Below are 22,335 nucleotides of genomic sequence, written 5' to 3' on the forward strand. Positions count from 1 at the left end.
GGTATTTCCAGAACATAAGGTAGAGAGATGGCATAAATTCCTTTTGTAAAATATCTATTCCATTATCAATGAACAATAAAACAAAATTTGAGATGACGACTCCAGAGGAAGCCTGGAGATTAAAAATCTAAACTACATAGGAAGTTCTGAAAAAAAATGGCAGAACTAAACAATATTGTGTAGGGATCTAATAAAAATCACCCAAGTAACTGATCAATGTAAGATTTAAGCTAGTGGTTTTATTGGAAGCCTATGTTTAAGACAGAGTGTACAGTGGGACTTCTGGATGGGAGACAAATTCATTCCCTAGTATAGTAATATTTAAAGGTTATTTGTTTTATAATAATTTACTAAGCTATATATTTGTGGGGTTTTTTGTATTTGCCTTTTATTTCACCATGAAATGTATGTAAAACTAAGTTACCTCAAATAAGAATTAAAATAACATTTAAACCGTATTCAGGGACTTCTACAAGTGTATTTTCATTTTTATCTAATATCATTATTGATAAATTATTTATAGACCATGAAATTCACATGCTTAAAGTATCCAATTCAGTGGTTTTTAATATCCACATAGAATTGTGTAACTGTTACCACTATCTAACTTTAGAATATTTTTGTCAACCTGAAAAAAAAAAAAAAAACCCTGTATCCATAAACATTCACTTCTCATCACCCCCTCTCCCTAGGCCTAGTCAATCACTAATCTATTTTCTTATTAAGATTTTATTTATTTGACAGAGAGAGAGAGATCACAAGTAGGCAGAGCAGCAGGCAGAGAGATGGGGAAGCAGGCTCCCTGCTGAGCAGAGAGCCTGATGCGGGGGTTCAATACCAGGACCCAGAGATCATGACCCAAGAAGTCACAGGCTTAACCCCCCCAGAGCCACCCAGGCGCCACACTAATCTCTCTTCTATCTCCATGCATCTGCCTTTCTGGATGTTTCATGTAAATGAGATAACACAATACATGGTCCTTTGTGACTAGGTTCTTTATTTACTACATTTTCAAGATTCATCCACACTGTACCATGTATCAGTACTTTTATCCTTTTTTATTATCAAATAACATTTTGTGACTATGCTGTATTTTGTTCATCCAATCATCAGTTGATGTGTTGTTTCTGTTTTCTGCATACTATGAATTATGCTGCTGTGAGCATTTGCATATAAGTATTTGTGTGGATATGTTCTTTTCCATGGGTAATTACTGTGGTAACTCAAATTGGAGAAAATCAAAGACAAAAAAGAAATCCTGAAATAAGCCACAGATTGACAGAAACATCTTACCTAGAAATAAAAACTTTAGAAACACACAAAGAATGCTTTTCATGAGACTCTGAGCTGGGGGGAAAAAAAAAGTTAGGTGAATTTGTTTATGAATTAGAAAAATAGTATGCCAGAAACTCAGATCAAGATAAGAAAAAAAAGTAATAGTAACAATGTATGGCTTTGTTGAAAGATACAGATAAGTAATATCAATGACAGCTATGTAAGAGATGAAAGGGATGAATTAGGAATATTCTGTAATAAAGTACCTGAATTATGAATGAAACAGAATAAGGCTATTTGAAGATTAAATAATGCTGATTAATTAAAAATATGTATTGGAGGAAGTAAAAATAAAATTGGAGTGTAAGGGGACAGAAACAGAGAATAAATGCTCAACAAATAGAATATATTTATAAGCATGTGGTTATTGCTTCAGTTCTATCAATAGCCATTTTGTATTTGAATGGTCTAAATTCATCTATTAAAAAAGAGGTTTGCCAAGGGGATATAAAACTTAACTCTAAATTCTACCCAAAAAATATAAAGATACTGATAAGATTAAAGTAAAGGCTTACAGAAAATGTACCTTGCTAACACTAATCAAAGATAGCTGGAGGAAATATATGAATTACACACAAAGCCAACTTCAGAACCAAAATAATTTCTGCAGATTAAAGAGGGGAATTGAGGGTCGCCTGGGTGGCTCAGTGGGGTAAGCCTCTGCCTATAGCTCAGGTCATGATCTCAGGGTCCTGGGATGGAGCCCTGCATGGGGCTTTCTGCTCAGCAGGCAGCCTGCTTCCCTCTTTCTCTGTGCCTGCCTCTCTGCCTACTTGTGATCTCTGTCTGTCAAATAAATAAATAAAATCTTTTAAAAGGAAAGGAATTGAATACTAATAAAGTGATAGAATCTAAGAATATATAGTAATACTAAATAATCTAACAGAAGAATATCAAAACATGTGAGGTAAGTACTTACAGAATTGAAGGAAAAATAGATATATCCATTATGATGGTTGTATACTTCAACAGCACTCTTTCAAGAATTAATAGTTCAAGCAGGTAGCAATTCCACAATGGTACAGTTGAACCATTCTTATGGCTCTAGTGGCTCTAATGTATTCTATTGGTTCCATTCTAATGGTTCTAATGTATGAATTAGACATTATACAATAGAATTATACAAATTATACAATGGACTTTTCCAGAACATGCCATCCAAAAACAGTGTAATGCATATTCTTCACAAGCTTACATGGAAAACTAATAAAGACAGACCAGATTCTAGTTCAGAAAACAAAATTTAACAAGAAATCATACAATCTATATCCCCAGGCAACAAGGACATTATTTTATTTTATTTTTTAATTTATTATTTGACAGAGAGAGAGACAGCACACAAGCAGGGGGAACAACAGGCAGAGAAAGAGGAAGAAACAGCCTTCCCACTGAGCAGGGACCACCACTGTGGGGCTTGTTCCCAGGACCCTGGGATCATGACCTGAGCCCAACCAACTGATGCTTAACCAACTGAGCCACCCAGGTGCCCCACAACAAGGACTTTAAAACAGAAATCACTAAGAGAAAGAAAGTTGGAAAATGCCCCAAATATTTGAAGATAAAAGAGTAACCTTCTTTATAAAACATAGTCAGAGAAAATGCCTGAAGAGAAATTTAAAAATATTCTGAGCTCAATAAAAATAAAATATAATTTTTCAATATTTGTGAAATGCAGTGAAAGAAATGCTTAGATAGAAATTTATACCATTAAATGCATATATTTATAAATGAGATTGAAATCAGTGCTATAAGCTTCCACTATAAGAACCTACAAAAAGTAGAGCAACAGAAGCAAACAATAAAAATTACAGAGGAAATCAATGAAATGGAAAACAAAGGCAACAGAGAAAAATCAATGAAACAAAATGCATGTTCTTTGAAACATAGACAATGATTAAATAAATCTGAACATGATTAATAAAAATTATAAACCTCTAACCAGACTAATGAAGAAATAAAGAGAGAAAATATAGATCACCAATATCAGAGAAGAAAGAAGGGTCATCTCTACTGATCCCATAGACATTAAAACAAAAGGTCAATAATGGAATACTCTGAACAACTCTGCCCACAATTTGATAACTTGGAAGATATGGATCAATTCTTTAAAAGACAAAACTACTAAAACTCACACAAGGAAAAATAGGTATTCTGAAATGGCCTCTATCTATTAAAGAAATCGAACCAATACTAATAATATGACCAAAAAATATATAAAAAATACCCAACCCAGCTTCCCTGTTGAGTTCTATCATATTTAATGAAGAAATGATAACAATTCTCCATAATGTTGTCTAGAATATAGAGAGGCATGAGATACATTTCCTAAATCATTCTTTACTGTTAGCATTATCTTAATATCAAAAATGATGATGGGCATTGGGGAGGGTATGTGCTATGGTGAGTGCTGTGAATTGTGTAAGACTGATGAATCACAGACCTGTACCCCTGAAGCAAATAATACATTATATGTTAATTTAAAAAATGCTCTTTAAAAATATTTTAAAGAAACATTATAGAAAAAGAAAATGATGACCAATATATCTCATTAACACGATGATCCCCCCCAAAATTATTAGCCCAACAATCCAAACATTCTATACAATGAATGATATACCACACCAAATTGGGTTCATTGCAGGTAAGCAAGGATGATTAAACATCTTTAATACAATCAGCGTCAATCAGCATCATGCACATCAAAAGGCTAACAAACAAAAATACTATGGTTGTATCAATTGATGCAGAAAAAGCATTTGAAAGAACACAACATATATCTCTGATTAAAACTTTCAGCAAGGCAGGAATACAAGGGAACTTCCTCAACTAGATAAAGAGTATCTACAAAAACCCCACAACTAACATCGTATTTAATGGTAAGTAGCAGGAACCCTTCCCACTGAGACAAGGCGAAGATATATCTGCTCCACAATGTCTATTCAAATCATGCTGAAAGCCCAGTCTAGTACCTTATGACAATAACCAAGAAGAATTAAAAATTACATAGATTGAAGGAAGGAAATAAAGTCACCTTTATTCACAGATATTATCTGCATAGAAAATCTCAACCAAAATCAACAATAACAACAACCACCAATTCCTGAAACAGATGAAGAAATAAAACAATGGAACAAAATGGACATTTAATATACAAAAGTGAATTTCTTTGTCAAACCTTTGTTAAATCTAACAATTTATATGTGGGATTTAGATGTGCAAAACTACAAAATCCTAAAGATAGAATAAAGACTAGATAATTCACACTCATGGGTTATGAGAGTCAATATTGTTTAGACGTTGATTTTCCTAAACTGATCAATTTAATATAATCACTATCAGAATCCTAAAAGCTATTTTGTAGATGTCCGTACTTGATAGGTATATTTAGAACATTCCATTCTAATAGCAGAATACACATTCTTTTCAAGTGTGCATGGCATATTTTCCAGAGTAAATCACATATTAGATCACAAAATAAGCCTCAACAAATGCAAAAAGACTGAAATCATACTGTGCAAGTTTTCTGAACTCAATGCTAGCTTCTCGAAAAGTTAAAAATAGAACTACCCTATAATCTAGCTATTACACTACTAAGTACCCATTAAATACAAAAATATTACCTCACAGGATACATGTGCCTGGTGTTTATTGAAGTATTCCCTACAATAGCTAAATTATAGACAGCTTAAGTGCCCATCAACTGAGGAAGATGTGGTACACACACACACACACACACACACAAATATAACTCAGCCTTAAATATAATGAAATTTCGCCATTTGCAATAACATGGATGGAGCTAGGGAATATTACGTTAAAGAAAATAATTGAGTCAGAGAAAGACAAATACCTTAAGATTTCACTCACATATAGAATTTAAGAAATACAACAAATGAGCAAAAGGAAAAAAAAAAAAGAGAGAGAGAGAGAGGCAAACCAAGAAATAGACTCTTAGCTATAGAGAACAAACTGATAGTTATCTGAGGGGAAGAGGTGTATGAAGATGAGTTAATAGGTAATGGGGATTAAAGAGTGAACTTGTGATGCACATGGAGGGTTGTATGGAATTGCTGAATCACTATATTGTACACCTGAAACTAATATTACACTGTAGGTTAATCACTGGAATGTAAATAAAAACTTTAAACAAATTAAGGTAATTCTAACGTTTATATGGAAAAACAAGACTTCAAAGAGCCAACAAAATACTGAGGAGGAAAACGAAAGTTGGTGGGCATGTTCTTCCTGATTTCAAGAGTTAAACCATTAAGCTGCAATAATCAAGGTAGCATGCTATTGGCAAAAGAACATAAATATTGATTAACAGAAAAGAACAAAAAAAACAGAAATAGCTTCACACAAGTACAGTCAACTGATCAACAAAGGAGTAAAGGCAATGCAATGGAAATTCATAGTTTTTCAACAAAAGTGCTGGAACAATTAAAATCCATATGCAAAAATAGTAGCAATAATAACTTAGAAGAAACCTATCCTTTTCACAAAGATTAATTCAAAAATATCATAAACTAAATAAAAAATTCAATATTATAAAATATTTAGAAGAAAGTAAAGGCCATTACCCAATGATCTTAGGTTTGGTGATGAGTTTTAAATGCAACACCAAAAGCACAATTCATGAGAGAAAAAATTGATGCATTGGACTTTATTAAAATGATAAACTTCTGAAAAATATACTTTTTAGAAAACTAAAAGGAAACTCAACCACAAGCAGGGAAAACTATTTTTAAACATATATTTTAAAAAATCTGATTATGTATCCAACATGTACACATAGCTATCTCCAATATATACCAAGAACTTAACTCTCAACAATAAAACTCCCAACTCAATTAAAAAGTGGGCAAACTGTACAAACAGGTATATCACCAAAGAAAATAAAAATAAGGTAAATAAGTCTATGAAAAAAGTGTTCAACATCATTTGTCATTAAAGAACTATAAATTAAAATAACAATGAGATACTACTACACAGCTGTTAACATGGTTTATAACCAAAAACCTGACAATACCAAGAGCTGGTGAGAATATCAAACAATGGCAATTCTTCTTCATTACTGATGGATGTACAAAATGGCATAACCTTTTTGAAAGACAGTTTGGCAGTTTCTTAAGAACTAAGAATCGTCTTACTACATAATCAGCAATCCTAGTCCTAGATTATTGTCAATTTGAAAATTTATGTCCACACAAGAACCTGCATGCAAATATTTATAATAGTTTTATTCATCATCACTAAGAACTGGAAATAAAGGTGATGTTCTTCAGTAGGTGCATAGATAAGCAAACTGTAGTGCAGTTTTTTACTATTCCACTGTATGAACAATGGAATATTATTCAGTGCTCAAAAAGGAATGAACTATCAAGCCATGAAAAGACATGGATTATTCATAAATGCACATTGCTAAATGGAACAAAACAATCTGAAAAGGATATATTCTCTAGGATTACAATTACATAGCTTTCTGGTAAAGACAAAATTATACATACAGTGAAATGGTCATTTCCATAATCCTGGCATCGGTAGGAGTAAAAAAGGAATACATGAAGAGGATTTTATGAGAAAGTGAAACTATTCTATATGGTATTGTAATGGTGATACATGACACCCTGCACTTGTCAAAACCCATAGAATTTAGAGCCAAAAAGTGAGAGAACCTCAATGTGTAAAAATCCTTTTAAAAAAGTCTTTAGGAGATTGGGGGATATTATGATGTAATGCAAAATGTGACAAGAGTGCCTCATTGTATGATGAATGTTTGAAACAAGCTCACTCCAGGGGTAGGGGGAGTGGTACTGAGTTCTCTAACTTTGGAAATGAATAAAATCTGTTAAGACTGTAGGCCAAAACAAACAAACAAACAAACACAAACTGTACACAAACTCTACTCCACTTAATGAAGTTTTTCCCACTGGGCAATGGGAATGAGTTAACAATTCTTATATTCCTGCACATACATACTGGATTTGAACACTTAGCCAAATGTATGGCAGATGATGTAGCCACCTGTTGAAGTGGGAGGGAGGTTACAGATAAGCAAGAGAGGAGACTAGAATTATCCAAATGATACTGGATTAGGTTGGAGGCAGCCATATAAACTCACATTCAGCTTAATAAAGATATATATGACTATATAGAGAAATATATATGAATGCACTTGCACCTATGAACAAGTCTGTACACACACACACACACATATTTCCTTGTTTTATCACCTGAGAGTATCTCAAAGTTACTTCTACTCCAGCAGCAAAGAGCACACCCAGGACTCAGATTTTTGTATCTAATACACTCTCTAATAAAGGGAAGAAGGACCTCTAGGAGAAATGGTTGATTCTTGGATTGGCAAGAAATCTACAAGATGATTCTGAAACATAATATAGTGTCAAAAAAGGATAAATTCTTAAAAAAAAAAATTCTGAGGTAGTATTTCAAAGCCACACTGAAACCAACTGAAAGAGCTCCCAAGGGCCAATGCTAGAACCACCTGAGCAAAAACAAACAAACAAACAAACAAATAAATAAGCATTAGCCTCTAATCCAAACTATAAAATAACACGTCTATACTGATCTATCATATTATTGAATAAACAAATTATGGTGCATAGACAAATCTCCTATGTAGCAAAATTTCAAAAAATATAAGTAGACAACCCACAGTTCTGGAGGTGAAGCTGATACTGCATTGTTTAAGTGTGGGCTCTCTATACTATACTCCTTCCAAAGAACACAATATGGAAAGAAACAAAAAAGCTACTATATAGTGGAGAAACTTGGCAAACTCTATCTTAACCAAGTGATCAAAGTTAATATTAGTGCTAATAAAGTCATGTTGATGGTATGTACACTTTATTGATGTGACAAAAATGCAATTTGCCTCTGTCGTCTTCCTACCCAACAAAATAAACCAGCCTAATCACAAGGAATAAATCAGAAAAAAAGAAAAAAAATTGAGGTACATTCAACAAAATATTTCACCAGAATTCCTCAAAACTGCTAAAGTTATTAAAAGAAAAACCTCTGGAAAATATTAGAGCAAAGGGGTTGCCTAAGTAGACATATTACTAAATGCAATGTGTGTTCTGCTTGGGATCTGAGAACAGAAAAAACAGTTATTAGGTAAATGTGAAGGAAATCTGAATAGAATGTTATTCAGACTTTTATTAATAACAGTGTACCAACATTGGTTTTATTAATCATTAGAAATGTATAATAATCCAAGATATTAATAATAGGGAATCTGGGTGTAGAGTATATCACAGTATTCAATACTATCTTTACAATTTTCTGTCAATTTAAAACTGTTCTAACATAAACTTTTTTAAAAAATCAAATATAAAAAATAAAAATAAGAACAAAATATGAAAATAGTAAGTTTGGAGGCTTAAAATTTTCAATAACAAAACTTACTGCAAAGTTACAGTAATCAATGTGATATTGGCATAAGCATACACAGATTAATGGAACATATATAAATATTTAGAAATAAACTCTTAAATTTAGCATGATTCACTGTAACAAAAGTGCCAAAGCAAATGATGCTGGCATAGATGAATACCCACATTATTTTATCTCACACCATATACAAAAACTAACTTAAATTGATAATAGACTTAAGTGTAACATTTAAGACCATGAAGCTCTCAGAAGAAAACAAAGCAATAAATAAATCTTCACATCCTTAGAATTATTAGATAAGACAGCAAAAGCTGTGATCAAGTGATAAAGTTAAAATATCCATAAACTGAACTTAATGAAAATCAAAAACTTTAAGCCCAAAAGATACAATTAAGAACTGAAGAGCCAAGCCAGGATTGGGAATGATATTTGCAAATTATATATTTGACTTGCAGCCAGAATGTATAAAATAAACAAACTCAAATAGGTACGTAACCCAATTAATCAAGAATATAAAGGAATATCTTAAGCACATAGAAAGATGTTCAATATTCTTAGTCTTTAGGGAAATACAAACTAAAATTATAGTAGTTTGCTACTTCATAGGAGGCATAGATATGCAGATGTGCTTTCTTTATATTTTTTCTTTCTCTTTTTTGCTTGGCATTTCATTTATATTTGAAAGCATATACATCAACTCTAGATACTTTTCTTGTGACATTCCTTAGATAGTGGCCAATCTCTTTATTCCACAAAAAAAAAAAAAAAAAAACAAAAAAAGTGCCTAGATGCCAGTGTTCTGAGAGTTAAAGGAGGGAAAAAGCAAAGAAACTTGCAAAACTCTTTCCTGAGTAAGGAGCTATATGCCAAAATCACGGCATTTATGTCAGGTGTACAGAAAAGTCATGTAAATTAGGAAGTGATACTGAAAGCTGTCGTAATTACTCAGATTAGTTTTTCTTCTTTTGGCCACCCACAACTCCTAGGGATTCAGTCTGTGTCCCAGGAGAGAGTTCATTAGGGGGGGAAAAAAACTTAAGAAAAATATTTTGGGGAGAATGCCTTTAAAATATCAGAGTGCAAGGAATGATGACTTGCTGCCTCTAAGAAAATATCTCAGAACACTGACTACCACTATGTGATGAAGGAAGTGGTACCCAGTAGAGCAGCCACAGTGTCCAGCAGAAGCAGTAAAGTCTTGTCAGCATCTAACATAACTAGGAGAATTTAACAGAGGTGACCAGAGAAGAAGAGAGAAAGAAAGAGCACTGGACAAATGGAAAGACTAAATGATAAGCACAAGGATACACTCAGAATAATCAGGGGATAGATAATTTTTTACAAAGGTTGAGATTCTACAATTTAATGGGGAGTAAAAAAAATAAATGAGATAAGGCTTATGCATTCATCTATCACTCTCAAAGTGGGTCATTCTTACCAAGAGGCTTCTAGAGTTCTATGTTCTGAAGTTGTTCTGAGGCATCTCAGGATGCTACAAGCTACTACCGAAATAATTGGGGCAGTACACATGATTCTCTGGATCAGAGATCTGGGCATCAGAAAGGGAAAACCCAAGATCTAGTTAAAGATCCAAACACCTGTGATCACCTGGATAAGGAGTGGCTCTTTGGGTAATTTTAAGGCAGAAAGATATCCTATTATGCATGTGTTTACTTTTAAGAAGGTCTGGAAGCCCTAAAACAGCTGCTATGGAATTGTGCCGTAGAAAATACCATACCCTTTACCTAATAGTTCCAATGTTGTATATATAAACAAACTCCTAGACAAATCTGCTGTGGTCTGAATAGCTGTATCTCCCCAGATTTCATATGTTGAAATTCTAATGCCAGTGTGATAGCATTAGAAGGTGATTAGGTCATGATTGTAGAGCCCTCACGAATGTGATTCGTGACATTATTAAAGAAGTCCTACAGAGCTAGCTACCCACCTCCCTCATGTGAAATGTAAGACGTCTATATCCCTGGAAAGAGCCCTCACCTGACCATGTTGGCACACTGATATTAGTCTTCTAGCCTCCAGACTGGAAGAAATAAGTTTCTTGTGTTTGGAAGCTACCCAGTCTGTGCTGTTTTGTTATAGCAGCTGGTACAAAAACACCTTCTTCCATGGTGTGTGTGCAATCTTCAGCAAGTCAATGCAGAGATTTGGAGGTAAAGGAAATGTTTGTATTGTTTCCCCCTCCTGAAACACTGTTTTATCATAATAAACAGAGTCATAGGTAAATTTTTTGAAAATGGAAAGCAGATTTTCATGTAGTGGTACTGTCCTAGATCGGAGAAAGCTGAAGCAAAGCCGATGTCCAGCAAGCATTCACATTAGAAAGCTCAGATAGGAATCAGAGTGAACAGGGGCATTCTAGCCAAGAATAGGAGTTGAATATTTGGGTCCAGGCCCAGAAGAGGGCATAGGGGAGGTTCTGTACTACAATAAAGTGAGATAAAGTGAGCAGCAAGTTTCTTTGCTTTTTCCCTCCTTTAACTCTCAGAACACTGGCATCTAGGCACTTTTTTGTTTTTGTTTTTGTTTTGTTTTGTTTGCCACTAAGAGGGAAGACTATATTTATAGTGAAATTGATCTAAAAGAAATAACCCACAAATAATGGGTTTTGTTTTTTCCCTTTTATTCAATTTTCATGGACTTTACTTTTTACAATGCTTTAAAGTTTACAGAATTATGCAGAAAGTTCCTTCCCATCTTTTTTCACAGAGTATCCTTTATTATTAAGATCTTGCACCAGTGTATTAATTTGTTACAGTTGATAAGGCCTTATCAGTACATTATTATTGGCTAAGGCCCATAGTTAGATCCAACAGAGTTCACTGTTTGTGTTGTATAGTTAGTTTTACAGTTTTAACAAAGTATGTGTTCTTTTAAAATAAAAAAATTGAACATTTTAGCTGAAAAAGATATTAAGACTGATATATTTCAAATAGTCCACCATTCAAACTCTACCCTTCAAACAACAAAGATGAGAAAAGTGCCTATAACACAATTTTTTAGAAGATTTTGTTTATTTGAGCAAGAAAGAGAGCAAGCAGGAGTGGGGGGGGGGGCAGAAGGAGAGGGAGAAGCAGGCTCTCCACTAAGCAGGAGCCCAATATGGGTTTTGATCCCAGGATCCTGGCATCATGACCTGAAACAAAGACAGATGCCTTACCGATTGAGCCACCAAGGCACCCCTGTAACACAATTTTTAATTTAGATCTTCAAACTTCCATTCCACACATTTTCTCCTCCTTGCCTTTCAGTTTAATCATTTTGAAAATAAAATTTCGGTTTTGTGAACTTGTATAATCTCTATAACACACATGTACCCTTGTCATTTTAACCTGGAGAGTGAGAGTGACTAAGAGTCTTTGCAAGAGGTGAGGAAGGAATATCAACATGTTCATTTCTGCCTCAAGTCACTTTGTCCCCCGAGTATGACCTGGTCTCCTTGTGCCTGCTGCTATATATTCTCTGTGTCCATTCCTCTAGATAAAAATTTGCTGGAACCGCACTAAGTAATTGGTTTATCAGGGTTGGCTTTGTCTCATTATTAAGGGAGCTGCAAAGTTGGATCATTGAACTATGTTAGACAGCAAATAAAGGAATTGATGAGAATTAGTAGCCAAGAGTGAAGATCATGCATTTAATTAAAGGGTGGCCTATGCTATCTATATTCATACCTAATGAGGCAGACCTGTGGGTTGAGCGAGAGGGAACTCCTAACAGTGTTAATAAAAAGCTAAGTTGTAGGTAAGGCAAGCTCTGGATATTTTATTTCTTTCACAAAATCAGACACAGCATAAACAATATTTTGCACATTTCTGTCTTTGCATTGAACACTTCTAAAATCAGTAGAAAGTATTAAAAGTATAATTATTTCATATATGGCTTTCCTTGGTGGTAGTTAATTTAAAGAAAAGGAGTCTACTATGGTTAGAATTCTTAAGCAAAGTATTAAGTAGTAAAGGCACAAAACCTTTTTCCAAGCTGAGAACAAATTAAGAATTATTAGCAGTTAAGTAAAACACAATTGGTAACTCTGTGATATTTTAATCTTTTTTGCCAAGATGTAAAATGATGTGTGTTCCCAAATCACATCCTAAATATGTTCCTTGGTAATTTATAAAACCTGAACTATTTCAATAAATTAATGCTTTATTTTCAAATGATAGTATATAAGCCTTTTAAAGTTATTTTCTGATTAATCTAAGTTAAGAAAAGAACATATTCTTTTTATTCCAATGGAAATTTTGAATTAGGTCAAGCATATCATAATAATTAAAATGCTATTAAACAACACTTAATATTAGTTTTCTCGAAATTTGTTTTTATTGCATACATATATCATTTTTTTCCAATTTATTTATTTTCAGAAAAACATTATTCATTATTTTTTCACCACACCCAGTGCTCCATGCAAGCCGTGCCCTCTATAATACCCACCACCTGGTACCCCAACCTCCCACCCCCCCGCCACTTCAAACCCCTCAGATTGTTTTTCAGAGTCCATAGTCTCTCATGGTTCACCTCCCCTTCCAATTTACCCAAAAGCACATACCCTCCCCAATGTCCATAACCTGACCCCCTTCTCCCAACCCCCATCCCCCCAGGAACCCACAGTTAGTTTCGTGAGATTAAGAGTCACTTATGGTTTGTCTCCCTCCCTATCCCATCTTGTTTCATGGATTCTTCTCCTACCCACTTAAGCCACCATGTTGCATCACCACTTCCTCATATCAGGGAGATCATATGATAGTTGTCTTTCTCCGCTTGAGTTATTTCGCTAAGCATGATATGCTCTAATTCCATCCATGTTGTCGAAAATGGCAAGATTTTGTTTCTTTTGATGGCTGCATAGTATTCCATTGTGTATATATACCACCTCTTCTTTATCCATTCGTCTGTTGATGGACATCTAGGTTCTTTCCATAGTTTGGCTATTGTGGACATTGCTACTATAAACATTCGGGTGCACGTGCCTCTTTGGATCACTACGTTTATATCTTTAGGGTAAATACCCAGTAGTGCAATTGCTGGGTCATAGGGCAGTTCTATTTTCAACATTTTGAGGAACCTCCATGCTGTTTTCCAGAGTGGTTGCCCCAGCTTGCATTCCCACCAACAGTGTAGGAGGGTTCCCCTTTCTCCGCATCCTCGCCAGCATCTGTCATTTCCTGATTTGTTGATTTTAGCCATTCTGACTGGTGTGAGGTGATATCTCATTGTGGTTTTGATTTGTATTTCCCTGATGCCGAGTGATATGGAGCACTTTTTCATGTGTCTGTTGGCCATCTGGATGTATTCTTTGCAGAAACATCTATTCATGTCCTCTGCCCATTTCTTGATTGGATTATTTGTTCTTTGGGTGTTGAGTTTGTTAAGTTCTTTATAGATTTTGGACACTAGTCCTTTATCTGATATGTCGTTTGCAAATATCTTCTCCCATTCTGTCAGTTGTCTTTTGATTTTGTTAACTGTTTCCTTTGCTGTGCAAAAGCTTTTGATCTTGATGAAATCCCAAAAGTTCATTTTTGCCTTTGCTTCCCTTGCCTTTGGCAATGTTCCTAGGAAGATGTTGCTGCGGCTGAGGTCGAAGAGGTTGCTGCCTGTGTTCTCCTCAAGGATTTTGATGGATTCCTTTCTCACATTGAGGTCCTTAATCCATTTTGAATCTATTTTTGTGTGTGGTGTAAGGAAATGGTCCAATTTCATTTTTTTGCACGTGGCTGTCCAATTTTCCCAACACCATTTATTAAAGAGGCTGTCTTTTTTCCATTGGACATTCTTTCCTGCTTTGTCGAAGATTAGTTGACCATAGAGTTGAGGGTCTATTTCTGGGCTCTCTATTCTGTTCCATTGGTCTATGTGTCTGTTTTTGTGCCAGGACCATGCTGTCTTGATGACGACAGCTTTGTAATAAAGCTTGAAGTCCGGAATTGTGATGCCACCAACTTTGGCTTTCTTTTTCAATATCCCTTTGGCTATTCGAGGTCTTTTATCGTTCCATATAAATTTTAAAATTATTTGTTCCATTTCTTTGAAAAAGATGGATGGTACTTTGATAGGAATTGCATTAAATGTGTAGATTGCTTTAGGTAGCATAGACATTTTCAGAATATTTATTCTTCCAATCCAGGAGCATGGAACATTTTTCCATTTCTTTGTGTCTTCCTTAATTTCTTTCATGAGTACTTTATAGTTTTCTGAGTATAGATTCTTAGCCTCTTTGGTTAGGTTTATACCTAGGTATCTTATGGTTTGGGGTGCAATTGTAAATGGGATTGACTCCTTAATTTCTCTTTCTTCTGTCTTGTTGTTGGTGTAGAGAAATGCAACTGATTACTGTGCATTGATCTTATATCCTGACACTTTACTGAATTCCTGTACAAGTTCTAGCAGTTTTGGAGTGGAGTCTTTTGGGTTTTCCACATAGAGTATCATATCATCTGCGAAGAGTGATAATTTGACTTCTTCTTTGCCGATTTGGATACCTTTAATTTCCTTTTGTTGTCTGATTGCTGAGGCTAGGACTTCTAGTACTATGTTGAATAGCAGTGGTGATAATGGACATCCCTGCCGTGTTCCTGACCTTAGTGGAAAAGCTTTCAGTTTTTCTCCATTGAGAATGATATTTGCAGTTGGTTTTTCATAGATGGCTTTGATGATATTGAGGTATGTGCCCTCTATCCCTACACTTTGAAGGGTTTTGATCAGGAAGGGATGCTGTACTTTGTCAAATGCTTTTTCAGCATCTATTGAGAGTATCATATGGTTCTTGTTCTTTCTTTTATGAGGTGTATCACATTGACTGATTTGCGGATGTTGAACCAACCTTGCAGCCCTGGGATAAATCCCACTTGGTCGTGGTGAATAATCCTTTTAATGTACCATTGAATCCTATTGGCTAGTATTTTGGTGAGAATTTTTGTGTCTGTGTTCATCAAGGATATTGGTCTATAGCTCTCTTTTTTGATGGGATCCTTGTCTGGTTTGGGGATCAAGGTGATGCTGGCCTCATAAAATGAGTTTGGGAGTTTTCCTTCCCTTTCTATTTTTTGGAACAGTTTCAGGAGAATAGGAATTAGTTCTTCTTTAAATGTTTGGTAGAATTCCCCCGGGAAGCCATCTGGCCCTGGGCTTTTGTTTGTTTGGAGATTTTTAATGACTGTTTCAATCTCCTTACTGGTTATGGGTCTGTTCAGGCTTTCTATTTCTTCCTGGTTCAATTTTGGTAGTTTATATGTTTCTAGGAATGCATCCATTTCTTCCAGATATGTTAAATTTGTTGGCGTAGAGTTGCTCATAGTATGTTCTTATAATAGTTTGTATTTCTTTGGTGTTAGTTGTGATCTCTCCTCTTTCATTCATGATTTTATTTATTTGGGTCCTTTCTCTTTTCTTTTTGATAAGTCTGGCCAAGGGTTTATCAATTTTATTAATTCTTTCAAAGAACCAGCTCCTAGTTTGGTTGATTTGTTCTATTGTTTTTTTGGTTTCTATTGATTTCTGCTCTGATCTTTATGATTTCTCTTCTCCTGCTGGGCTTAGGGTTTCTTTCTTGTTCTTTCTCCAGCTCCTTTAGGTGTAGGGTTAGGTTGTGTACCTGAGACTTTTCTTGTTTCTTGAGAAAAGTTTGTACTGCTATATATTTTCCTCTCAGGACTGCCTTTGTTGTGTCCCACAGATTTTGAACCGTTGTATTTTCATTATCATTTGTTTCCATGATTTTTTTCAATTCTTCTTTAATTTCCCGGTTGACCCATTCATTCTTTAGAAGGATGCTGTTTAGTCTCCATGTATTTGTGTTCTTTCCAAACTTCCTCTTGTGGTTGAGTTCTAGCTTCAGAGCATTGTGGTCTGAAAATATGCAGGGAATGACCCCAATCTTTTGATACCGGTTGAGTCCTGATTTAGGACCGAGGATGTGATCTATTCTGGAGAATGTTCCATGTGCACTAGAGAAGAATGTGTATTCTGTTGCTTTGGGATGAAATGTTCTGAATATATGTGTGATGTCCATCTCATCCAGTGTATCATTTAAGGCCTTTATTTCCCTGTTGATCTTTTGCTTGGATGATCTGTCCATTTCAGTGAGGGGAGTGTTAAAGTCCCCTACTATTATTGTATAATTGTTGATGTGTTTCTTTGATTTTGTTATTAATTGGTTTATATAGTTGGCTGCTCCCACGTTGGGGACATAGATATTTAAAATTGTTAGATCTTCTTCTTGGACAGGCCCTTTGAGTATGATATAGCGTCCTTCCTCATCTCTTATTATAGTCTTTGGCTTAAAATCTAATTGATCTGATATAAGGATTGCCACTCCTGCTTTCTTCTGATGTCCATTAGCATGGCAAATTCTTTTCCACCCCCTTACTTTAAGTCTGGAGGTGTCTTCGGGTTTAAAATGAGTTTCTTGTGGGCAACATATAGATGGGTTTTGTTTTTTTATCCATTCTGATACCCTGTGTCTTTTGATTGGGTCATTTAGCCCATTAACATTCAGGGTAACTATTGAGAGATATGATTTTAGTGCCATTGTATTGCCTGTAAGGTGACTGTTACTGTATATTGTCTCTGTTCCTTCCTGATCTACCACTTATAGGCTCTCTCTTTGCTTAGAGGACCCCTTTCAATATTTCCTGTGGAGCTGGTTTGGTGTTTGCAAATTCTTTCAGTTTTTGTTTGTCCTGGAAGCTTTTAATCTCTCCTTCTATTATCAATGATAGCCTAGCTGGATATAGTATTCTTGGCTGCATGTTTTTCTCGTTTAGTGCTCTGAAAATATCATGCCAGCTCTTTCTGGCCTGCCAGGTCTCTGTGGATAAGTCTGCTGCCAATCTAATTTACCATTGTATGTTACAGACTTCTTTTCCCGGGCTGCTTTCAGGATTTTCTCTTTGTCACTAAGGCTTGTAAATTTTACTATTAGGTGACGGGGTGTGGGCCTATTCTTATTGATTTTGAGGGGCGTTCTCTGAACCTCCTTAATTTTGATGCTCGTTTTCTTTGCCATATTGGGGAAATTCTCCCCAATAATTCTCTCCAGTATACCTTCTGCTTCCCTCTCTCTTTCTTCTTCTTCTGGAATCCCAATTATTCTAATGTTGTTTCGTCTTATGGTGTCACTTATCTCTCGAATTCTCCCCTCATGGTCCAGTAGCTGTTTGTCCCTCTTTTGCTCAGCTTCTTTATTCTCTGTCATTTGGTCTTCTATATCACTAATTCTTTCTTCTGCCTCATTTATCCTAGCAGTGAGAGCCTCCATTTTTGATTGAACCTCATTAATAGCTTTTTTGATTTCAACTTGGTTAGATTTTAGTTCTTTTATTTCTCCAGAAAGGGCTTTTATATCTCTGGAGAGGGTTTCTCTAATATCTTCCATGCCTTTTTCAAGCCCGGCTAGAACCTTGAGAATTGTCATTTTGAACTCTAGATCTGACATATTACCAATGTCTGTATTGATTAGGTCCCTAGCCTTCGGTACTGCCTCTTGTTCTTTTTTTTGTTGTGAATTTTTCCGCCTTGTCATTTTGTCCAGCTAAGAGTATATGAAGGAGCAAGTAAAATACTAAAAGGGTGGCAACAATCCCAGGAAAATATGCTTTAACCAAATCAGAAGAGATCCCAAATCGTGAGGGGGGAGAAATTGGGTGAGGGATCTCTTCTGATTGGGATCTCCTCTGATTGGGATCTCCCAATCTTCTCTGATTGGGATCTCTTCTGATTTGGGGATAAAAAGAGGTTCAAAAAGAAAGAAAGATAAAAATAGAAAAAAAATTTTAAAAAAAGAGATTGAATTAAAAATTCAATCAAGAATTTAAAAAAGAATTTAAAAAAAAGATTGAAGAGATTGGGATCTCTTCTGATTTGGGGATAAAAAGAGGTTCAAAAATAAAGAAAAAAAAAGAATTAAAAAAGAAAACGAATAAAGAAAAGTATAAAAAAGAAAAAAATATATATATATAAGATAAACTAGTTAAAAAACGTTAAAAAAGAAAAGGGTAAAAGTTAAAAAAAATTCTAGCAGAAGAGAACAAAAAATGAAAAATAAAAAAATTAAATTAACTGCAAGACTAAAAAATCACAGGGAGAAAGCCATGAGTTCCGTGCTTTGCTTTCTCCTCCTCTGGTATTCTGCTGCTCTCCTTGGTATTGAAACTGCACTCCTTGGTAGGTGAACTTGGTCTTGCCTGGATTTCTTGTTGATCTTCTGGGGGAGGGGCCTGGTGTAGTGATTCTCAAGTGTCTTTGCCCTGGCGGAACTGCACTGCTTTTACCAGGGGCCGGGCTGAGTGATCTGCTCGGCTTTGCTTTCAGGAGCTTTTGTTCCCTGAGCGCTTTCCGTAGAGTTCCGGAGGACGGGAATACAAATGGCGGCCTCCTGGTCTCCGGCCCGGAGGAGCCGAGAGCCCGGGGTCCCACTCCCCAGTGCGCCCTCAGCGAACACTCCTAGTAACTCGCATCTGCCTAACCTCCGGCCGCGCTCCGAGCTCACCGAGCCTGCGACCGGTTCAAGGCAACTCCGAGCTGCGAGCTTACTGTCGGCTCTGTCTCTGCAGCCGGCTTTCCCGTTCCAATATCCGCAAGCTTCGCAACACTCAGACACCCCTGATCCTTCTGTGACCCTGCGGGACCTGAGGTCACGCCGACCCTGCGTGGGCTTCGCCCCGGTTTAGCCTCCGGAGCAATGTCCCTCAGTGGAACAGACTTTTAAAAGTCCTGATTTTGTGCTCCGTTGCTCCGCCGCTTGCCGGGAGCTGGCCCCTCCCCCCAGGGTCTATCTTCCCGTCGCTTTGGATTCACTTCTCTGCCAGTCCTACCTTTCAGAAAGTGGTTGTTTTTCTGTTTCCAGAATTGCTGTTGTTCTCCTCGATCTGCTGATGGATTTGCAGGTGTTTGCAATCTTTAGATAAGCTCTCTAGCTGATCTCCTGCTAGCTGAAGTAGTCTCAGCCTGCTACTTCTCCGCCATCTTGGCTCCTCCTACATATATCATTTTAACTTACATACTTTGAGATACTCATTCTGTTCTTATAAGAATCAAAGTTTTTTAGAGTTTGGTTTAAAAATAAAAATTCAGAAGTGGATAGTTATTTGCATTTCTAATTATCTAATGTTTTCTATCAACAAAACCATAGAAACAAAAGGCATCCTTTTTAGAACACATGAATTTCAAACATGAAACCAGAAATATTTTAGAAGGAAACCTCCGGAATCCTCTATCCACCCATTCTGCTTTGCCTAATAATGAGTTATCCTATTTTGAAAGTCTTGTTAGATGGAAATTTCAATTACACTCATCGATTTTCATTTCCAACCATCTTAATTGTAGACTCAAGATGCATTTTTTTCTACTATAGCTAGAGCTTATTTCCTTTTATTCCGACTGAGCATATATAGATCACCACTGTTATACTTTGAAGACCATAAGTCAACATGCCCTTTCCTAATAAATTTTTTGTACAACTCTTTTTATTATTAAACTCTACAGAAATGATGTCCACATAGCAATAAAGTTAGAGACAAAATTATCTGTATATTCTTTCTTGTCACACAAAGAACTCTATCTCAGTATGTCTCATATAGATGGTACTCAGATTTTGATATGTGATCAATTTACCTGTTAATAAAATATAGATAGATGATAGATAGAAGATAGAAAGGTAGAGAGATAGCAATCAATTTAATATGTCTAAGGTTCAATGGCCAGGTAAAAAATAATAGAATCTGGTCGCCTGGGTAGCTCAGTGGGTTAAGGCCTCTGCCTTCGGCTCTGGTCATGATCCCAGGGGCCTGGAATCGAGCCCTGTATTGGTCGCTATGCTCAGCAGGGAGCCTGCTTCCTCCTCTTTTTCTGCCTGTCTCTCTGCTTGCTTGTGATCTCTGTCTGTCAAATAAGTAAATAAAATCTTTAAATAAAAATAGAATCAATCTTAACATCAACAGTGACAACAGATCTGCATTTTCTTGGGGGAAAAAAAAAAAGGTACCTTAGGGTTTTTTTGTATCTTGGGATTATAACTCATGGACTACAAAACACATTCATATAAAAAAATAAAAAGACGTCTGCTATGATGAACAAGAAACCCTCATTTACAAACAGCTCTGTCCCTCAAGACGTGGGTGCCCACTTCAATTTCTGACTGGGTGTGGTGGAAGGAGCTTGGCATGCAGACCAGCATGCATTAGGACTCTCTCTGTATGGGAAGCTCCAAGGGGACAGCATGGATTCAACAAGACACTGCCCAACACTGACACAGTAGTAACCACTGGGAGTGACTAGGGAGAAGAGTGCCAGCATGTGAAGCAATATTATTCGATGGCATAAAATAATACTTAAGTGTTCTTAACTGCCAGATCTGTGCCAGGAGTGTCATATACATTACTCCCATTCAATCTTTATAAAGGTAATTATTAGTTTGTTTTTACAGATGAATAAGAGAGGGACAGAACAAGCAAGTTCATTTTCCTGAAGTTACAATGTTAGTAAGTGGCCTAGCTAGGACTTGTAGATAGTTGTTTGTGAGTGTGAAAGCCCTCTAACCTGAGTACCCTGCTACCTTCCCACCATGTCACACACCAAACAACCCTTAACACTTGTGCTGGTCTTTCCTATGAGGAAACTTCAGAAGCTTCTCTTCTTCAGCAATCTTCTTCTTGCTTTGCATGGTGTGGATGCAAACCCAGAATTGATGTATTTTATGTCCACGTTAGTAACGTAGAAACACACAGACACAAATGCTTCAGTGATCTAATTGTAGGCATCTGGCTAAATAATTCCTTAATAGTCTTACTGGGTACCCATAACAGACACTGTGGATTCACCTATCACAAAGATTAAATCTTGTAACATCAACACAGAAGTTACATCTATATTGTTGAAGGCATCCTAAGACTGAAGCTAACCAGGGACCAAATACAAAATTTCTAGCAACATCAATGAGTAATGCAGATGAATAAAAGGAAAGTTATATGCACCCACAACATACTGTCACACCTACTCAATTTGTTTCTGAGTTTGGAACTCTGTGTGAATCACAGATTTGGAATACAGAATGTGGTATATCAGCATGCTATTTTAAAACCATCTACATCCTTTGAGCTTGTTGTGCCTTTTTCTGCCCATTTAAGTCCATTCTTAAACATTTAATTAATATCTCAGCCCCACTGAGGTATAAGTCATTCTACTTGCTTAGGTAATTAGCAGTGAGGACAAAGGCATCTAATTACTGTTGGAAAAGGAAAGAGTGGAACTTCAGAATGTTAGTACCTATATTTCTAAGTTGATAAGGTTAAGCCTCTCAAAAAAATAAGTGTATTGTGAAGAGCTGCACATAATTTGCAATACAATCCTAAATTCCTTTTCTTTGAAACAGAATGAACAGCATTAGGAAGTGGCGTTATTAGCACATTCTAATCTTTCACGCCACACTAATCTGTCTAATCAAAGCTAGCACAGCTTGTGTGAGCATGCTGCCTGCCTCGGAAGGCCAAATTGCAAACAGGACCCCATCTAACAGCATGTGGTTTTAAAAGAGAATGCACTTGGTTTTGCTCCCTGTATAATGAGTTT

At 36.0% G+C, this 22,335-nt stretch overlaps 1 protein-coding gene across 2 annotated transcripts in view; it reads right to left on the reverse strand.

The window, feature by feature from the left end:
- Positions 1–22,335, reverse strand: part of SNTG1 (syntrophin gamma 1) — a 939,244-nt gene that overhangs the window by 277,891 nt on the left and 639,018 nt on the right. The gene's annotated exons all lie outside the window — the stretch shown is intronic.

The sequence above is a fragment of the Neovison vison genome, chromosome 4 (assembly GCF_020171115.1).
Source record: "Neovison vison isolate M4711 chromosome 4, ASM_NN_V1, whole genome shotgun sequence".
Taxonomy (NCBI): domain Eukaryota; kingdom Metazoa; phylum Chordata; class Mammalia; order Carnivora; family Mustelidae; genus Neogale; species Neogale vison.